Source organism: Spodoptera frugiperda, chromosome 11 (genome assembly GCF_023101765.2).
Source record: "Spodoptera frugiperda isolate SF20-4 chromosome 11, AGI-APGP_CSIRO_Sfru_2.0, whole genome shotgun sequence".
NCBI lineage: Eukaryota > Metazoa > Arthropoda > Insecta > Lepidoptera > Noctuidae > Spodoptera > Spodoptera frugiperda.
Window position 1 is genome coordinate 9,559,125 of NC_064222.1, and position 20,076 is coordinate 9,579,200.

Below are 20,076 nucleotides of genomic sequence, written 5' to 3' on the forward strand. Positions count from 1 at the left end.
ATTATTTGTTGGAAACTAGAATATAATTTTAGTATTAGTAATTAATAATATTGAATATTTGCGATTAGTTATTTAGGTTATCCTATCAATATTATAAATGCGAAAGTTCGTCTGTTTATTTGTTTGTTCCACCTTCACGCCTAAACTACTGAAGGCATCAAGATTAAATTTGGAACAGGGGTAGATTATGGTCTCAAATAATACATGAGCAACTTTTCATTCCACGGGAACGCGGGCGAAGTCGCTGAAAGAAGCGCGTACTAAATCTTTTTAAGAATATTTTGACTGCGTTTCAAATTATTTCTGAAATTACAAGTTCAATTGTCCTTATATTATAAACAGAAACATCAAAACAGTAAAACATCTACCGAACTAATTTAAAACCCAGTCACACACAAAACAACAAAATACCATTATTCAAATACAAGTCAATATAAACTACGACATTATTACCAAAAATAGCCATTTTATCGAAGAAAATACAGTACCTTATATCAAAATGGAGTCATAAGTCGTCACAGTGACAAAGCTGGTCACTTATTAAACGCAGAACTTCTGGCTCTCGGCCAAAACACCTGAAACAAGTAAATATTGGCTCAATAAAGAAGTTCCTTTGCCTAGTTTCATATTTAATCTCTGCTCCATTGAATTCTAGAATGTATTTTCTTGCGCCAATTTTCTTGGAGTTGCCTTTTTATGGGCACAGTTTGAATGATTGGATTTTGTGTAATGTTTGTAGCTTTAGTTTTTGTTTATGTAGGGAGATGTGTAGGTAGTATAATAGGTAAATAAGTAGTCATACTTTGAGTTTTGTTGTTTTTGTCAATGATAATAATGTTTAAATTACATTTTTTTTTAAATTTTTTTAGTCTTTAACAACGTCAACGTCACGCCTTATATCCCCGAAAGGGGTAGGCAGAGGTGCACATCACGGAACGTAATGCCGCTATACAATGTACACCCAGTTTTCACTAGGTATTTGTGTTATAAGTCCCATATAATAGGAGATGAGCCTAATGCCATATACTGGGATTACCACACCTTTTCCCAACAAATCCCACAACTTTTTGTAATAAGTGGACTAACTGTTACTGATCCTCAAAACAAACTAATTATCTTTATCGAGATGTAGTATTGAAAAATTTCAAATTCTCGTTGTAGTTTGAGCATTCACCAATCCACAATTAAAAAAATACACCATACGAAACGCAACGCATAACCCTAAATCCAGTACCAGACAAATCCAGAACAGCATACAAAAACTGGGAAAGTACACTAAAAACAAAAAGGGAAAACATTTACAAAGTAAAATATGAGAAAGATACACGAGTTGAAGCATTCAGCTATTGTCACGCGCCCAATTCCCAAGTTCCAGCCAAGATCTTCAACGGCATGGCCCATTTTATGAAGCTTTGTGTACATGTAAAACTATACAGAACCAGTTTACCATGGCCTCGCTTTGTATGAGCCAACCGTACATTCGACAGTCAGTTTATACTGGTTTTGTATAACTGTAGGAAGTTCTGTGTACACGCCGATACACGTAAAGCTATACAGAACCAGTTTATCAAGACCTCGCTTTGTATGACTCCTCCACACATTCGACGGTCACTTTATACTGGCTTATGAAGCCTTGTGTACACGGCGATACACGTAAAGCTATACAGAACCAGTTTATAAAGACCTCGCTTTGTATGACCCTACCGCACATTCGAGGGTCAGTTTATGCTGGTTTTGTATAACTGTATGAAGTTCTGTGTACACGCCGAAACACGTAAAGCTATACAGAACCAGTTTACCATGGCCTTGGTTTGTATGACCCCTCTACACATTCGACGGTCATTTTATACTGGTTGTATAAACTGTGTACACGCCGATACACGTAAAGCTATAAGGAACCAATTTATTAAGACCTCGCTTTATATGACCCTACTGTAGATTCGAGGGTCAGTTTATACTGGTTAGTATAACTGGATGTGCAGCCGTATCTACCTACGTCACAACGTATGGTACTATGTTATGTAGCTTTTGTTTGAATATTATTTTAGGCTGGGATATCTTGTGAATTTTGTACTAAGTTATAAACAACTTGACGTTACGCTGTTTCTTGAGGCTTTTGAAGCTGGGTGGTTTTTGTACTGCTAAAATTGGCCTGTATTATCAGTTTAGTTTCGAAACTTAGGAAATGTAAAGTATATTATTATATATTTTACATAAAACTGATATATAACAATCGTACATTTCATAATAGGTCATTGAACTTAACTTGCAAGTGTTACAAATAGACAACTAACTGTAAACTTTGGCAAACTTCCATATGAATATTACCAAACTTCATAGCTATCCATTATCGCACTTGTCCTAAAGCCAAGCGCCAAACTGGAGGTTTATTTTATAATCCCAACAAACTAAAACTGTGACCTCTTAAACGCTGGGTGAAAAATACGACATACAAGAGCCGTTATCGCGTCCCTTGCAATAAAACCTAAATGCCCTTTACTCAAAGATAAAAAAAAACAACAAAAAGAAAGTAAGCGATTATGACAATGGCCATCTACGATTAGAGAAAGCCCAACAAAAAAGAATCCGATAAATTTAAAAAAAGAACATCGCTGCTGGCAATTTCCTTGGTACCAGACAGAATATTATCCATCTCTGTCTTTTTTAGAGCTAATGGTATTAAGAGTGAAAGAGATACAAATATTATTTTTGCAAAAATCACAGCACAAAGGTCATTAAGTAGGATCAGATAGATGCGTCTACTTTGTCATGTTATGATTGATGATTGTTAGTGACGTCACTTCTTTTCTCGCGTTCGGATATGTCAAATTGATTTCACTTGGAGTAAATGTGATAGGCCAACCTTGGTAGATACCAAGGTGCGTGAATAATGTTACAGAGATATTTTATTTATGGGAGGTAATGACCTTGAACTATATAATGTTTAGCGTGAGGGAAAAGATGATTTGTTGATATATGCCATTGATATTTATTAGCCATTAATCGAAGGTAGGTAGAAAATGATTTTTGTGTATCTATTAGAAAATGATAAATGAAATTTAACATCACGTAGTTTCAAAAATTAAAAATTCAGTGAAAAATGTTTTAAAATTGTATATTTTAAAATACTTCTACATCCCGAAAATCAAGCTTGAAACCTTGAGTTCAACAAACGCAATAATAACCATTTCACCATCACACCAATCCATAAGAACGCTTTTCCATCAGAGATGTGCTATGTAGCTATGCTACGAAGATGTAATAGCTAAACTGTGGCACTATCTGACCGTTACTACTGATACTGAGCTACAAAGCTGTGGTATGAAGATGTGCCGTTGCAAAGTAACTATGCAAGGAAGATGCGCAACTCGAGTGAGCAATGTATCGATACTAGGGAAGCCATCCATAGCACGCATCTTTTCATATAAAAACGTATCTTAGTTCAACCCGTTTCCACCAATGCTAAGCTATGTCTACCAATTACATATGAATGGTGGAAGCCAAACGCATCCACAGCAACGTAGCACAGCACATCTCTAGTGGCAAGGTTTAATTCTAATACAATTATGAATAACCACAAAGTTACCGATACAAAACTCGTCGGAAGTGAGTTTGAGATAATTTGTTCTCCTGTGGGATAACCCTGCTAAATCCCTAATTGTTTCATAATTAACAACGACATTGTAAGTCTCGAGGGCACGTAGGAATCTGATACCTTGGTAATCTAGAGCAAGAGTATGGATTATAAACTAAAAAGTTCAAGTGCTCGGTTAGGAATGAAAATTATAAAAAAATATTTTAGTCACAATAATTAATCAGTAAATAAGTGCAGATTCAATTGACTGCATACATGGTTGACGTGGTGGCAGGGCAACCAACTGCCGCGCAACGTGTAGCGATTGTGTATGTGAACTTTATGTTTGTAAACGCACCCACGATACAGGAGAAAGTACTAGTTTAGGGCAAAGATTTTTCCTAAAACAAAAAGAAATATATATATATATATATATAAAAATAGTAGGATGATTACTGAGAAATTTTTGAAACGTCAAATCTCTAAGTCACTGAACTCAGTAAAAATCAAAATATCTAACAATTAAATTATATTGTACACAATCAATTAAGTACATATTAATGTACCACAAGACCACCACAAGAATGCACGACTCAATTATGGCAAAGTTAATTTTGCTAAACCATTCCAAGAATAGAAATAAAGCCATTACCTATACTTACGAATGAGACTTAAATGACTAACCGCCATAAAATACTCGAATGTTACGGTTATCCATAGATAACCACCCATGGGTGGCATTAATTGCTTACCATCCGACGATCCGTTTGCTAATTTACCCCTTTCCCCATAAAAACAAAAACTCCACGAAAAAACGCGAATGAAAAACAATAGGCAACAATTCTACAGGGATGTGCCAAACAAAATTCTAATTGTTTCATAATTAGTCGGGACATCGGACGTCTCAGGGGCCATAACAGGCTGCGTATCAGCCCTAACAGACGTCAGACACGGCCCGGACGTAATATGGATGGATAGGGGTTCCATTTCCCTTGATATCCCTTTGAAGAAGAGTGTTATGTGAGACAATCGATTTTGCACTCACCAGGTGGCGCTGCTAACGATTAAGGCAACGTCGCTCCATTAATTATTGTCGCTGTCAAATGTTTAGTTGGTAGTATGACACTTTAAGTGACTAGCAATTATTACTTGACGTGGAGTAACCGATTTTACATACATATCGAAAAACGTGATCTTTAATAGAGAAGGGGTAGGCAGAGCTACACATTATGGCACGTAATGCCACTGTACAATGTACACCCATTTTTTAAATTTTATGTTGTAAGCTCCATGTAATAGGTTGACTGAGAAATGACTCCGTGCTACTACTGAGAAATTTTCGAAAATCCGAAAAAAACCCAGTAATACTTTGCCCGACCCGGGAATCGAATCCGAGACCCCTTGTCGACCAACGAGGCAGGCAGGCAGTCCGATTTTACAATGCAATTATAATTTGTGTTTTGGGAGGCTCGTTTGCCCAGCCGGAGAGTCAAATCTGACATTACTTACTCAACAGTAGCACTTGTAACCGCTCGCCAAACGTATCAGTCACCCTTAAATTAATTACGTAGCTTAAAGAAAATAAAATATTAAAACGACAACGCTGCCTTCTCCGTCATTACGTCACGCCTCAAAAAAACCGCCCCGTATCACCAATTTTTCCACTCCGCTGCAGCCAAATAGTCCATGCAACTTGGAAAAAGGCGAAAAAACATCCTTATCGGTCATAAACATTCGCGGCACACGAATGATGAATGCCTATGAATTTCCTTTCGTAATAAAAAAAACTGTTGATTGATACCTGTGTTCGAGCTTGCCTGTCGAAGATACGTCATGGGTCTCACATATTTGGACACGTTCCAAAAAATGTTTGCACGGTCGTCGCTCGCTTCGGTCGTTTGTGAGTACTTACATTTTTAATCTTTTTTTGTTTACTCACGTTATTGACAGGTTTGGAGAGCTTTTTGGGGGTGAAACGAGTTATCTGATAATGTATTTTATTAGCTTAATTTGTCAATTTAAGAAAATAAGGAAAAAAAATTAACTTGAAAAGATTATTTAACGAGCTTACCATGGCTCCGGCTCAAAAAGCAGGGGAAGGAACGGGGTGGTTTTTAGTCAGTAAGAATCTAACACTCCCTCTGGCCTCGTTCAAGGCGGGAGAAGTCATTGGATGATTTTCCCAACTCAAAAAAAATAAATATAATATTGTCATCTGCAAACATAGCCATTTAATTTAAAACATTTTTTTTATTTCTATGAATTTTATCGCCAAGTAAAATTCCCAAAACTCAACAAATTACAAAACAATTTCAAAATCGAATAACTCAATAACACTTTACCCGCCATTAACCCTTTAACCACCAAAAATACATTTAACACAAAACCATTTTGAACTCGTTACTCCGAAAACCGAGTTCGACGCCAAAATTTTAATATACTAACGAAATTTATTAATTTCTGGCTTCCATTGAACAACGGTCGACTTTTGAAACTAGCAATTGCATTACAAACTAAGTTGAAACGACGACGCCTGAACTTTGATATTTTCTCTATTGTTCTATGAAATAACGATATTGTGGTACTGGCATTTAATCGGCTACTGATAACAGTGTGGATAATGGTCAGAAGTTAGTTGAATGGAGTTTTTGATTAATCGGTTTTCGTAGGTCATTTGGTGGAATTGTTATAAAAGGGCTCTTGGTTGATCTGTATGGTGACTTTGTTAAAAGAGAATTATGATAAATCTATTCGTCATTCAAATTTAGGATATGTCTTAAAAAAGAAATGCCTAACACTCTGAATGGGGTATTTGTATGACGAGAAAAAACGGGGGATAGAATCAAAAAAGCCATGAAAAATATATATTGTTAACAAAGACAGAAGTATGTTTACACTTTTCTAGATTTCTGTATGTAGTATAACTAAACACCGGCACACTGAATTCACACGGCATGTCTCAGAAAATGAATGACTGTCTTGGATCCCGCAACGAAATAAACCAGAAGATATTATTAGAGAAGAAAGAAAAGAAAACGACAGTTTGCATTATCCACATTGTCATTGCAGGAAACCAAACTGAGTGCTTTATGTTGAACTACAGATTATTATAATGAGGAAGGCTCATATAACATTTAGCCCACTATTAATTAATTTTCCATAATTAGGATTTAATATCACCCAGGCGACGATACAATCGCTTGCAAATTAAATCAATATTTGTGTTATTATTAGTACGGTAGCTTATTAGTTTGATCACTCTAGATACCCATGTGTTAACCCGGAGCTTCAAACTGCCTAGCGGTTCGAAAAGCAGGAGTAGGAACGGTGAGGCGTTTAGGCAGTAAGAGCCTGACACTCCCTCTCGCCTCGTCCAAGGTGGGAAAAGTCATTGGATGATTTTCTCCCCTCAAAAAAAAGACACGTGTCTACCCGATGACCAGTCAACGTTAGCTGAAAAATTATTTAGAAAAAAGTTTCAAAACAAGCTCCAAAATAACATAACCAAAAATTCTTAAGGACAATATATTATGAGAACCAATAAAAAAGTGAATAATTGAGTTAGTCTCTGTAGTTACCACTTCTGCTCTTTCAATGAATGTAGTAATAATAATAAGAACCGACTAAGAGACTACTTATTGCAACATTTGTCAGCCGTAGAGATTATGGTCAATCCTGTTATGTACGAGTAAGTGAGGCCCATAGTCCAGGAGCGAGCAGCCACTGGCTGTTGGTATTAAATAAAAAATAAGATACTGGGACGTATAAATTACTTTAAATATTACTTATTCTAGTGATCGCTTTGAAAAATAAAATAGCTGTGTTAAATAATAATACCATTCAATTTTCAAACAATTTTTGAAGTAAATTAAAGTATTCAATGCAATCAACAGTTTAAAGGAAGGAAGTTTGCTTCTTGCCCACAAATTGGACAAAAAAGGTCAATATACAAAGTTTGACCCACATTTTATAACAATTATGGCCTCGTTTCTTGGGTTTTATAAGTTGTACAGCTCAATACAGGGGTCGTTGATTCGATTTCCGAGTTACGAAGTATTTTGTTGGTATGGTGGTCCTTAGTGTATTTGTCGGGTAAAGGGTTTTTGGGTTATACTCCCATGCAGTGCAAAATATCTTTGGACTTTTAAAAATTTTTAAATTCATACTTATGGTACCTAGTCTTAAAAGGCTTTGGCAGAAAGCCATATTGCTTAAAAGTTACAATAGGGTAGATGACTAATTTTTATTTTAATGTCCGTCCGGTAGATAACTTTAAAACATTAGACGCGTATTTTTTTATGGAAGCAAATATTTGCGACTTTTTTTTTATTTGAAATATTGCGTGACGCCATTTCTAGGCTCGTTTTATACCTAGTATTTGCTTCCACTCCTATCCAAAGAGTTGCTCCGTGTGGGAATGGAACACACTACACGTTGCACGGCACCCGGTTGCCCAGCCACCGCACCAGTTGTGCAGCAATTACAAAGTATTTATTGCAATCAACAGTTCAAAGAAGGGAGTTTCCTACTTCTGCCCACAAATTGAACACCTAAGGTCAATATACAAAGTTTGGCTCACATTTTATAACTATATTACCTTTAAAGTCCCTGTGCGTTGGTTCGTTAGTACATCCTGTGGCCACTTCAAAGCTACTTTAATATGAAAATCGAATTTTCATTCTCCTTCTACACGTTTACTTGGAAACAAAATACTGAGAGAAACTTGATATTTTGACTAGAAAATGTTCAAGTGAATAAAACAAAGAATGTAACGCTTGCTATATAAAAGAATAGGTAGAATTGTGTGTGTTCGGTATCACATTTGGTTAAAAGTATAAAAATATGCATGTTTGTGTCTTCAACAGTCCCAATTGAAAGGAAAGATTGGGATCGCCCAATGATGAAATCTAATTACAACGTTTACAAAAGTCAAAGTCAAAATGATTTATTTCAAATAAACCCTGAACTAAGGGACCAAGTGACGCTACAATACCCTGAGATCAAATTCAGAAATCCCTTTATCAAAAAATATCTAGAAAAATGATTCATAATTCTTTGTCAACTGACTCGATTCAAGAATAACCTTTAAACAGCATCTCACCCATCACTGATACATTGAATTAAAACTTAGTACATTCCCCTAAACATCCGAATTCAAGTTTCTAATTCCTTGCATAAACTGCTCACAACCAAACCCGGATCTCAGAACTCAGAACTCTGAACTCTAAACTCTGAACAGTAATAATCAAAATAGCCAAACATAAGTTTAAATTAACTTTATTAATCACCAATTTTCTGGTCGTTTGAACTTCAGATGTAACATTTAGCGGTTGATCCCATCGGTATACTCCGGACTATTGCGTTGCAAAAACATTTAAACTACGTCATCATAGGGCTGCTAGTATGTTGTAAAAGTTAATATTACTGTTTTTGTATGAATTCTGTAAGAAGTAATTATGCCTCAATTTCAAAGTCAAGTTAAAATTATTTATTTCAAATAGACTAGGAAGACATTTTTGAACGTCAAAGCAAATATAATAATACTAAAAATGTCCGTCTGTCGGTAAGTCCTCTAGTGAAAATAACCTTGTTCCCATAGTGTAGATGAATATGGATATGGATGGATATAGATGAATAACGAAGAAGGAACTTCATAGGTTACTCTTTTTCAATCATCTGATATTGTGTAGTCGATCTTCTGTGAATCTTCACAATAAAGGGTATAATGCCTTGACATCTACATCCGAGTGGAGTTTATAGATATATACGATTTTTCAGTTCCTTAAAAAACGTGGAATTGTGTTTACACAAAGCTCGACTAAAAGCCTCTTTTATTAATCATATTTGTTAAATCTACTTTTTTGTTTCAGCCTACCAGCAACTGTTAGTGGAAAATAACAACCTAGTCACACTGAAAACCGAACCAGAACCTAATTTTCGACAGTCACACTAAACAACCACTCAATCAACGAGACTGTTTAAGAACATCTTAAGTGAACCAACCACATCGCCACTACTTAAAAAAAAAGCCTCTTAAAACTCCCCCATAAAACTGATACCGGACAACCCTAATGCCGCTCAAACAAGCGAACGTAAGAGATGTAGAGATAATATCGCAGGGTTGTCATGCGGCTAGAAAAATAAGGAAGGGACGGTCCAATGACGCGGAATGTGTCGGACGGTAACGTGCATGTACTTCTCTGTGTAGCTGCTTGTATTTTGTGACCCCCTGGTACGAGTAAGGGTGGGTTCACATTGTCATAGAAATGATTTAATTTTTCATACCTTTTAGGCTTTAGCTGCGTTTTTTTAGAATGACCAGGTTATATGAACTTAACATGTTGCTTATAAGTTACAGCAGCAGAAAACCTGCATACACTAACTTATACCAAATCTAAACGAGCTTGATTTGCTTTTCGAATTAAATTGATAAATTCAAATCCAATAAAACAAATCATTGAATAGTATTATATTAACATTACATTCAACTAAACAAACAGATCTGCACAAAAAGATTATTTGACCCCACATAGCAAACACCAGCAATGTCTAATGACCCCATCTAGCAAAATACAGCTATGTCTAATGACCCCATACAACAAACTACAGATATTTCTAAGGACTTCATACAGCTAAATACAGATCTAATGACCCCAACAAACAAGTTTAACATTTTCCTCGAAAAACACATTTGACACGAGTAAACGAAATGTGTACGAAGCCTTATATCGCCAGTCCTAATAACAAACACGGTACATTTTTAGGCTTCACTGGCCCCAAAAACAGTTGGGTCAAATTAATTCTCGTTATTCAGGTATGGAGGGAATATAAATGAATAAAACAAAGGTGGAGGGCTCAAATATAGATGTTAATTGTGGCTTCATGTACATCAGTGGTCAGGCAATAAGTCACGGATGGACTGTGGTCATGGTGATGTCAATGCTTAAGTTTATTTTGCGAAAGGAGGTTGGTTCGTTATACTTGTAATTGCTAGTTTGATTTGAAAAGACATCACACATCAACAGCTTATAAGTGCCCACAGCTGACCAAAGGCCTCTTCTAACACAGATAATGTTTGAGCATTAATCACCACGCTTGCTCAATGCGTGTTGACGACTTCAAACTTATACTTAGAAATTATAAGCCCAGGTTTCCGCCCGATGTTTTCCTTCACCGTTTGTCAGTGTCAATAATCAATAATCTTAGAAATTTCTAAGATTATTTAGACACCAGTTATACATAATTGCGTATAACTCGGAAAATGTCACATTGGTACATGTCGTTGGTAGGTTTAGAAACCATGGGGGAGAATAGCTGGTTATTTTTTTATCAACCAAAATCTCAAGGATAGTTACTACGAGTATATAAATAATGGGCACTTAAAGTTACAAAAAGAATGTGAAGATTTAAGTAGATGATGATCGTTGGTGGATATTTGGATATTTAATCACATCTATAACTATTTTAACACAAAAACTGTCAAATATATAAAATATCCTTGAGATTTCTCCAAACCTCAAGTACATTAATCTCAGTGGCAACCACTCGATCAACGCAGTCGTCTGACACAGTTTTAATGTAAAAAAATCTGACCCGAATAAAAAACGAGACACGGGACACTGTTTACTAGATTGGTCAAAATACTAGTTTGGCCCCCAGTATCTGTTTATTTTAGCCCCAATATCGAGAAGAGCTTGAACAAACATTGTTAGAAAAATGAAGGAAGCCAAAAACACGTTCAGCCCGGTCAATCTGCAAATATACCAGTTAAGTTGACCTCCTTGCCTCGAAGTGAAGATGGGGGATTTGGTGGGGTGTTAGGGGTCTCTGTTGGATGGTTGGCTGTCGAGGACAGAGTAGCCAAATTGATTACACGAGATGGTTACGGATGACCAGATCTGTCACTGGAAACAAACAAATGCGAAGCGCCCCCAGCTGCGACTAATCTTGATATTAACTAGACTTATTTTTAGAAAAATGTTCCTAGCTTATTGGATACGAAGGCATGTCGATATTTCGGGGCTGATCTTATTTTTCGGAGATTTGAAGCTTAAAAAATGATTTTAGTTTGACTAGTGACTTTGTTCGGAATCAATAAAAACGTCCGCGTCGTCTCGTCGTGGATTTATGTTCAAAGAGAAAAAGTAAAAATTGAAATGTTGATTTTGTGTGTGTATGTTTTGTTGGGTTAGGATTTCGTTGTATACGTTTTCGATGTGCTACAAAACTGAAGTCTTTTTTCCATAAAATGCTTTTGGATACATATAATTAAGTTTACTAATTTCATTTATTTAATTTAACAGTTACAACGGTAGGACACCACTTAAAGTAACTGACATTACACTTAAGTAAAACACAGGTAAACAGAAATTAACATTCATGAGTTCCCCTCGCAGTACTTCGGGCATTCTGACAAAATCTCCTTCCATCTATCCGCCATTCATCCCAAACAATGTTTAAAAATCGTTTTATTTCTAATCATATACAATAAAGGAATAATCAGTACCTAAAACTAATTCTTGAAACTAACAAGACTATTTAGCACTCAAACTACTCCAAAACTACTGCACACATTCTGACTACACTCTTTACATAGCAACAACACTTAATAAAACCAATAAACCGCACCCCACAAACAATCAATCAAAACAAACCCCAAATACAAACCGCGACCACATCTCAAAAATACACCCAGCAAAATATAAGCATAAAAAATCACGTGCTGAAATTCACATCAAGCAAAATTTATTTTCCCACACCGCAGGACCTTTTATATAAATTTAAACTTCCCACAGCTTTCCATTTGGCTATAGAAGCATCGGAAGCCGCGAGAACCACATAGCTAACAGGCTTTACCACTTCATTGAGCATACGTGACGAATGCCACTCAATGCGGCACCCATCTTAATATGAAACACGTTTCACCGTTTTCAAGTATGGCGAGCCGTATTTTAAGCATTTATTATTGTTCGTTACTTTATTTCATTTGATATGTAGAACGTGTTGATGTGTGGAAGGTTTCTTTAATTTTGTGAGACTGTTTGTAGGTAGTTATTTATGAGATAGCTAAAGGGTTTGAGGCGAAAATTAAAGAAATGTTGTCTGATATTAATTAGTTTTAGTTAAAACAAATGTCATGCATGAGTGTGCGGGTTCGAAACCTACCAACAGCAAGTACCAATGTGACTTTTTCCGAGTAATATGTACTTTCTAAGATTATTTAGACACCACTGACAATCGGTGAATAAAAACATCGTGAGGAAACCTGGGCTTATAATGTCTGATTATAAGTTTGAAATCGCCAACCCGCATTGAGCAAGCGTGGTGATTAACGCTCAAACCTTTTCCGCGTGAGAAGACTCCTTTGGACAACAATGGCCATTTATAGACTGTTGATGTTGTTGATAAAAGCAAATCTTACATTCGTCTTATGTATCGGCCATCGACAAGAAACAGAAAAAGCAATTAATCATCGTCAAACGTCAAACTTAAATTTATATTGCGTGTAATTTATGAATAATAATGAACTATGTTGTATTGTGTTCATTTACAAAGCATTCTAACAATAGGTAACTACTAAGACCTTTGATAAAAATTAGGTCTCCTATTAGGTTCACTTAATAATAGGAACACTTCAACGCACCTCATAAAAGCGTCAAACTTTTACTGAGATTGGTTGCCTTTATAATAAATAGTACAAATATGAAAGATTTCGTATCTTTTATCTATACATATAATAAAATCGTAGAAAAGTGCTGTCTGTACATTGAAAATAAAAATAAAAAAAATAGCAGGGGTTATTGTTATGTCGATGTCGAACCCAAAAATGTAATTAACTTTTTTTTTGTCTGTTTGTCTGTTTGTCTGTTTGTCTGTTTGTCTGTTCGTCTGTGCGCGCTAATCTCAGAAACGGCTGATCCGAGTTGGATGCGGTTTTCACGAATATATTGTGGGATGCTTAAATTTACATTTAGTGTTTGTTTCATGTCAATCGGTTCATAAATAAAAAAGTTATGTCAAATTAAAGAATCACGTCGAACATTCTATGCTTATACCATTAATCTCCGCAACTATTTGACGGATTTGGTTGAAATTTGGTACAGATATAGTTTAGAACCTTAGAAAGGACATAGATATATTTTTATTTCAAAAATCAAAAAATAAAAATAAGAAATAAATTATTTATAAATAATTCTATGTATCGACATAGAATTATTTACACGACTTCGGTTCATGTTATTGTTTTAATTTATCGAAAAAAAGTAAATAAATAGTAAAAAGGTATGAAAAAAATAATATCAATATAATAAAACATTTAGTACAAAGAAAATGCTCTAACGGAGTATAGATAATTCTATGTCGATCGTTACACGACTTCGGTTCATGTTATTGTTTTAATTCATCGAAAAAAAGTAAATAAATAGTAAAAAGGTATGAAAAAAATAATATCAATATAATTAAACTTTTAGTACAAAGAAAATGCCCGAACGGAGTATAAATAAATAATCCAAGTTGTCTTTATCCTCGATAGATGGCGTTGGGATCGAAATAGATCGCGCTATGGTTTCGTTACATTCATTTGGTTGGGTATCGGCCGAGCGCTTCGGTACTATCGTAGAAAAAGTGTATTATCAGTCGTATGATTATTTGTCTGTAGTGGTCCTGCTGTTTCGTATATTCTAAATTGGTTTCGTTGTATTTGTCAATTAATAAGTTTATTTGTTGGGTTTTCCTGGTTTTTTGGTTAAACTATTTAACGTAGGTTTAGTTTGATATCGATTATTAGTAGTTACTGTAGTTAGTTTTTTTAATTAGATTAGATTTAAGTCGTTTCTTTTAAATTATTTAGTTTAAGCTTGGTTATTATAGCATAGAGGATAGGTTGTAATATAATTTCTTTTTTAATTGTTATAAATTCGTAATTCGTAGCTTTCTTTAGTTTTAAGTTAGTTTAAGTCCGTTTTTAAACTATTTTTTCAATGCCCTAAGTGAGTATACATCTATTAAATTCAAACGCAGAGCTCATTATGTTGATTTTTGAAGAGTTCCCTGGAATATCTTCCACATCTCATTTTTGAAGAGATCCCGCGAGATCGGGAACTATGTGGTTAAAACCAAAAATTTGCCGGAAGTCACTATTCCACGCGAACGAAGTCGCGGGCAAAAGCTAGTCATGTATAAAAATACAATACAGGACTTCACAAACCCGTGCGTACGGCGCGTCGCGTTCCGCGCGCGCCTCAAAGAGCCATCAGACCACCACAGATGGGGCCCAGTAGGGCTGATGCCTGATCTGGAGCTGCGGACTACCTAAAGTAGGTTTACCGAGGCTCTGACTCGAAAAGCAGGAGTAAGAACGGGGTGGTTTTTAGTCAGTAAGTGTCTAACACTCCCCGTCACCTCACTCAAGGTGGAAGAAGTCATTTGATGATTTTTCCTACTCGAAAAAAGGACTTTACAATAAAAGAGCTGGCCTGCCTCGTTGGCCGAGTGGTTGGAAGTTGGCTTTTTTCGGTTTTTCGAAAATTTCTCAGTGGTAGCATGGAGTCTGGAAATGTGCCCGGTATATGGCAATAGGCTCACCACCTATTACATGGGACTTACAACATAAATTGTGAAAAGTATGTGTACACAGTGGCATTACATGCCATAATGTGCACCTCTGCCTACCCCTTCGGGGATTAAAGGCGCGGCGATATGTATGTACAATAAAAGAGTTGTGCTTACACCCATTACATGAACAAGACAGTCGTAATATCAATAATAGTAGAGAATGGTAGAACCCTGTTATTTGGCAACTTTTTACGACTTGTCTCCGCCCATTAAAATATATATTTTTTTATACTCCATTAAGCTATGTGCCCACTGTATATTTTTTTATTATTTTCACAGAGCGGTAACATTTTATATTTCTGCGTTTTATAAGGCATTAATGGTTATCATAAAGCTAAAGTATCATTTTAAAAGGTATATTTTATAATATACTTAGTCTAATACTAAGAGATATTGTGCTTATGTTTGGGGAATTATCATATAGAAGTGAATAAAGTTTGCTGCTAACTGACTTATTGACCAAGTGGTCGATAGTGTGATTGCCGGGCAAGGGGTATTGGGTTCGATTCGCGCATCGAGCAAAGTATTTCTGGGTATTTTTCGATCTGTTTATCATACTGTGAAAAGTGAGTGGACATTGTATAGTGGCTTTACGTACCATAATGTCCAGATGCACCTCTACCTACCCCTTCGGGGATATAAGGCTTGATAATAAACCTATGTATAAAATTTTCAAAGCCTTACCAGCCCACCGAGACATGTAGTATTTAAACCGTAGTCAAAATAATAACGAGGTTTGGGTTTGAAATAAAAAAATATCTCTAATCATACATCTTAACTTTTTAGTCGACTGCAAAAAAGGTTTTCTATTTCTTCAGTCCACTAGCTACTAGAAATATAGTTTCTATAGAACGAAAATAGAAACATTGTATTCAATTTCATCGACTCACAAAAAATAGGCAAAACATTCAAGTAGGTTAATGGCTGTCTTTGGATGAGTTATGGTCGACAGATATTAAGAGGCCGTTCCTAATCTTTGAGAGAAATTGCCAAGAAATCTCTAGCTTTCCTTTATATTTTAAACTTTCATAATATATGGGCTAATATACAAGTAAAGAAACATAAAAGATTTTTTTAACTGTGTGTGTGATGGAAAACGACGCCATGTTTCTGAATGGAATAATCATTTATTAACTTCTCCTGCCTTAAGTGAGGTGAGTGGGAGTGTAAAATAATTCTTACTGACTAAAAACCACCCCGTTCATACTCCTGCTTTTCGAGTCAGAGCCCCGATAAACCCGCTAGGTAGTCCGCAGCTCCTGGAGTAAGCAAAGCTTAGAGACTCAAAACTATAACACATCACATCAACAGCCTATTAAGTGGCCACTGCTGACCAAAGGCCTCTTCTTGCACGGAGAAGGTTTAAGCATTAATCACCACACTTGCTCAATGCAGGTTGGCGATTTCAAACTTATAATTAGAAATTATAAGCCCAGGTTTCCTCACGATATTTTCTTTCACTATTTGTCAGTGGTGTCTAAATAATCTTTGTAAGTATACATATATAACTATAGAAAAAGTCACATTGGTACTTGCCGGTTTCGAACCAGCACTCTCATGTATGAGAAGTGGGCGTCTTAAACCTCCGGACCACCACGACTTCTAAACTACAACACGACAGTATATAGAATAGATTCAGGCGTTACTTTATGGAAATCCATGAAAGTATAAGCGGAATAATTAAAACTAAAAATCTATTGTATTGTTAACTAGCTACACCCGCTCGGTTTCACCCGCTCTGCTCGGCTCCTATTAATCGTAGCGTGATGTTTTATAGCCTATAACTTTCCTCGATAAATGCGCTATCCAATACAAAAATAATTATTTAAATCGGACCAGTAGTTCCTGAGATTAGCGCGTTCAAACAAACAAACAATCAAACAAACTCTTCAGCTTTATAATATTAGTATTAGTATAGATGTACAACACGACAAGCAAAAATCTTATACTCCTATCCCTACCCATCTCTTTAAAGGACAACAGGACAACAAGACATAACATTAAGTATATAACAAACTAAACAGGACACATAACATAGCCACATTACACGTGAACATCACAAGTCATTTCAAACGGGTCTTGCAACAAACATGTTCTACATACCACTGGCTTGCAATTCCACCCACCTTTTACACCTAACCCCTGACCCTTACCGCTTACCCTAAAACAATTTTACCCCGTAAAGACTCTCCAAAGTCGTTACAGAGATAACTTACCTAAACCTAACTACATTTAACGTTATGCAGGGTAAATGAAATTCTTGTTGCCTTATATTACAGCTCAGGTGATATATTGTTGTACGCAATCTTGTTGCTTGGATGTATAATCTTAGGCGGTTGCTTTATGAAGTTTGTAATTTGGTGATTTTTAGTTGACGTTCCTGTTTTAAGGTGAGGTTTTTTTAATTGCTAGTGAGATTTTACTTTGATTATTTCGTTAACTACAATTACGGTTAAGTTACTTAAATTAATGGAGAAAAGCTACTAGTTTCGAGTTATAGAGGAACTCTTTATCATGAGCAGCGTGCACAGATGTGGTGACGTTGCGCAGCCTACTATTTTACGTGAGTAAACCGTGAGTTTAGTTGATTTAGCATGTTTCTCGATAGTTATTATAAAAAATGGTTTATTCCGATTTAAAATGAGAAATAAAATAATGGTCATATAGAAGTTTCTAAGAAACTCTCAACATGATGCATAGGAATGTGTCCCAACAAAACTCCATTAATTAATTTTCTGAATACATAGATGCAATTTCTCAGTTTCAATGCAATAGCTGAAACTAGTAAGTTTTACTTTAAATACCAACCACAAATTCACACTCTACAATGACAATTTATTTATAGGAAAACCCCAATAATATTTTACTCAACTCCAAAGAAGAAATATAAATAGATCACAAAGTTTACAAAATGTATTGTACTTCCTATTTCGTTTTAATAGCATTAGGAATATGACACCATCATTAGTGTCAAATGTCTTGCCTCGGGCATCGAAACTGGGCCGTATTGGAATTTCACGCGAACAAGGGAAATAAGACAGATGTCTTTGTAAATGATTTTATTTTGAAAACAGGGGGGGCGACTTATACTTGAATCAAATTCTGATCGATTGAAATTGGTATTTTAAAATTTCCTACCCTTCAGTTACATCATTAGTGCCGCATGCATTTGTATTGCTTGGATATTGAATAAACTAAATAGTATTGTGTTTGGCTTTATATTGACTTTATATTTCGTACACTTAATACTATTTCAACAGCTACTTCACTAGTTTATTTTATTTAAAATTGACCAGTAAGCCACTTTTGAATGGCAAACCAAATAATTAAAGTGTCACCCTGTCGGTCAACGGCACATCGCATTCTGCACGCGCCTGAATGAGCCATCAGGCCACCACAGATGTAGCCTAGTACGGCTGACCTGGAGCTGCGAACTGCCTAGCGGGTTTACCTCTCTTCTCCGGGTCAAAAAGTAGGAGTAGGAACGCCGTGGTTTTTATTCAGTAAGAGTCTGAAAGTCTCTCTCACCTCGCCCAAGGCAGGAGAAGTCATTGGATCATTTTAGCCCTCTAAAGAAAAAGCCTGTCGCTCAGTCCTCCAGTGAAGCTATTCACTCGATACAGAGTGTCACACTCTTGACCACTCAACTTTAAGACAAACTCAATGAATAAATAAACACTATGCAATTATAAATATCGTTAACAGTTGCCGAACCAAAATAACTCGTTTATTAAACTTCAAAGAGGAACATGAAAGCACCGTTTCAAATAAATCGAGGATTATTAAAGTTTTCGTCAACTCGATGAAGATTTTCACGAAATGTGCCAAAGGACCGAAGCGTGGCTACTTCCATTTGAAAACTGTTAACTGGGAATTATATTTAGATTTGGTAAATGGGTTGTAACTATGATTCATTTATATCGCGACGCCTTTTATCCCCGAAGGTATAGGAAGAGGTGCACGTTACGGCGCTTACTGACACTGTACAATGTAACACTTTCCACCATTTATGTTATGAGTCCCATCTAATAGAGGGTGAGCCTATTGCCATATACCGGACACCATTCCAGACTTCGCGCTACTACTAAGAAATTTTGGAAAAACTGAATAAAACTCAGCAATACTGTGGTCGACCTGGGAATCGTAACTTGACTAGTTTTAAGCCATGTCAGAGGCTCTTTTTTATGAACAAATTCTACGATTTACGACACAGTGATGGTATGCATAGCATTGCTTGAAACTAGTCGAGTTCCTTGTCAAATATTTACAAGAGTAAACCGAAAAACATAATAATTAATTTAGTACGTCTTACAAAACTTATAATACTTAAGATTTGTTTCAAAACTAAAAAATGGTTCATTTACCTTACAATAACTATGTTAACCTTTCTATTACATTGAACTTGACACACACTGACCAAATAGAACCTAAACACGGTCACGCCAACAAACAAATGGTTGGACAAAGAAGTACTCTTTTTAAGGTGGAGAATCTCCAAAAATTGTGTTGTAAATACACGCTGGTAACGTGTGTTTTTCCACGGATTACCGCGGGCCTTATTTAATTTATTTTTATCTACGATCCACCGAGATTCTCTCTAGTTTCACGGAACGGAACACGTACCGGTAATTTGTATATATCTTTTAGTTTGTATTTTTGGGGCATTTTTATTAAAATGGGTTTTTGTTTTGTCGAAAATTACTTTCGAATGATAGTGTGTTTGGTGTTTGGAGTATGGAATTTTGCTTTTTGTGTGATGGTAATGAATTTAAAATCGTTTGTACGATAACTTATTTTTAATTGAAGGAACAGTATATTTAGGTGCTGAGAATTGAGTGTGGAGTGAAAAAAATAAATGTACGAGAGCCATGCTGAATGCAAGCATGAAT

The 20,076-nt window shown here is 35.8% G+C and overlaps 1 protein-coding gene across 2 annotated transcripts in view; it reads right to left on the reverse strand.

The window, feature by feature from the left end:
• LOC118274751 (uncoordinated protein 58) overlaps positions 1-20,076 on the reverse strand; it is a 369,374-nt gene that overhangs the window by 173,667 nt on the left and 175,631 nt on the right. For both annotated transcript variants that reach the window (XM_050696740.1, XM_050696741.1), the window contains exon 3: positions 489-575. The gene's annotated coding sequence lies outside the window, so the exon portion shown is untranslated. The remainder of the gene's footprint in view (positions 1-488; positions 576-20,076) is intronic.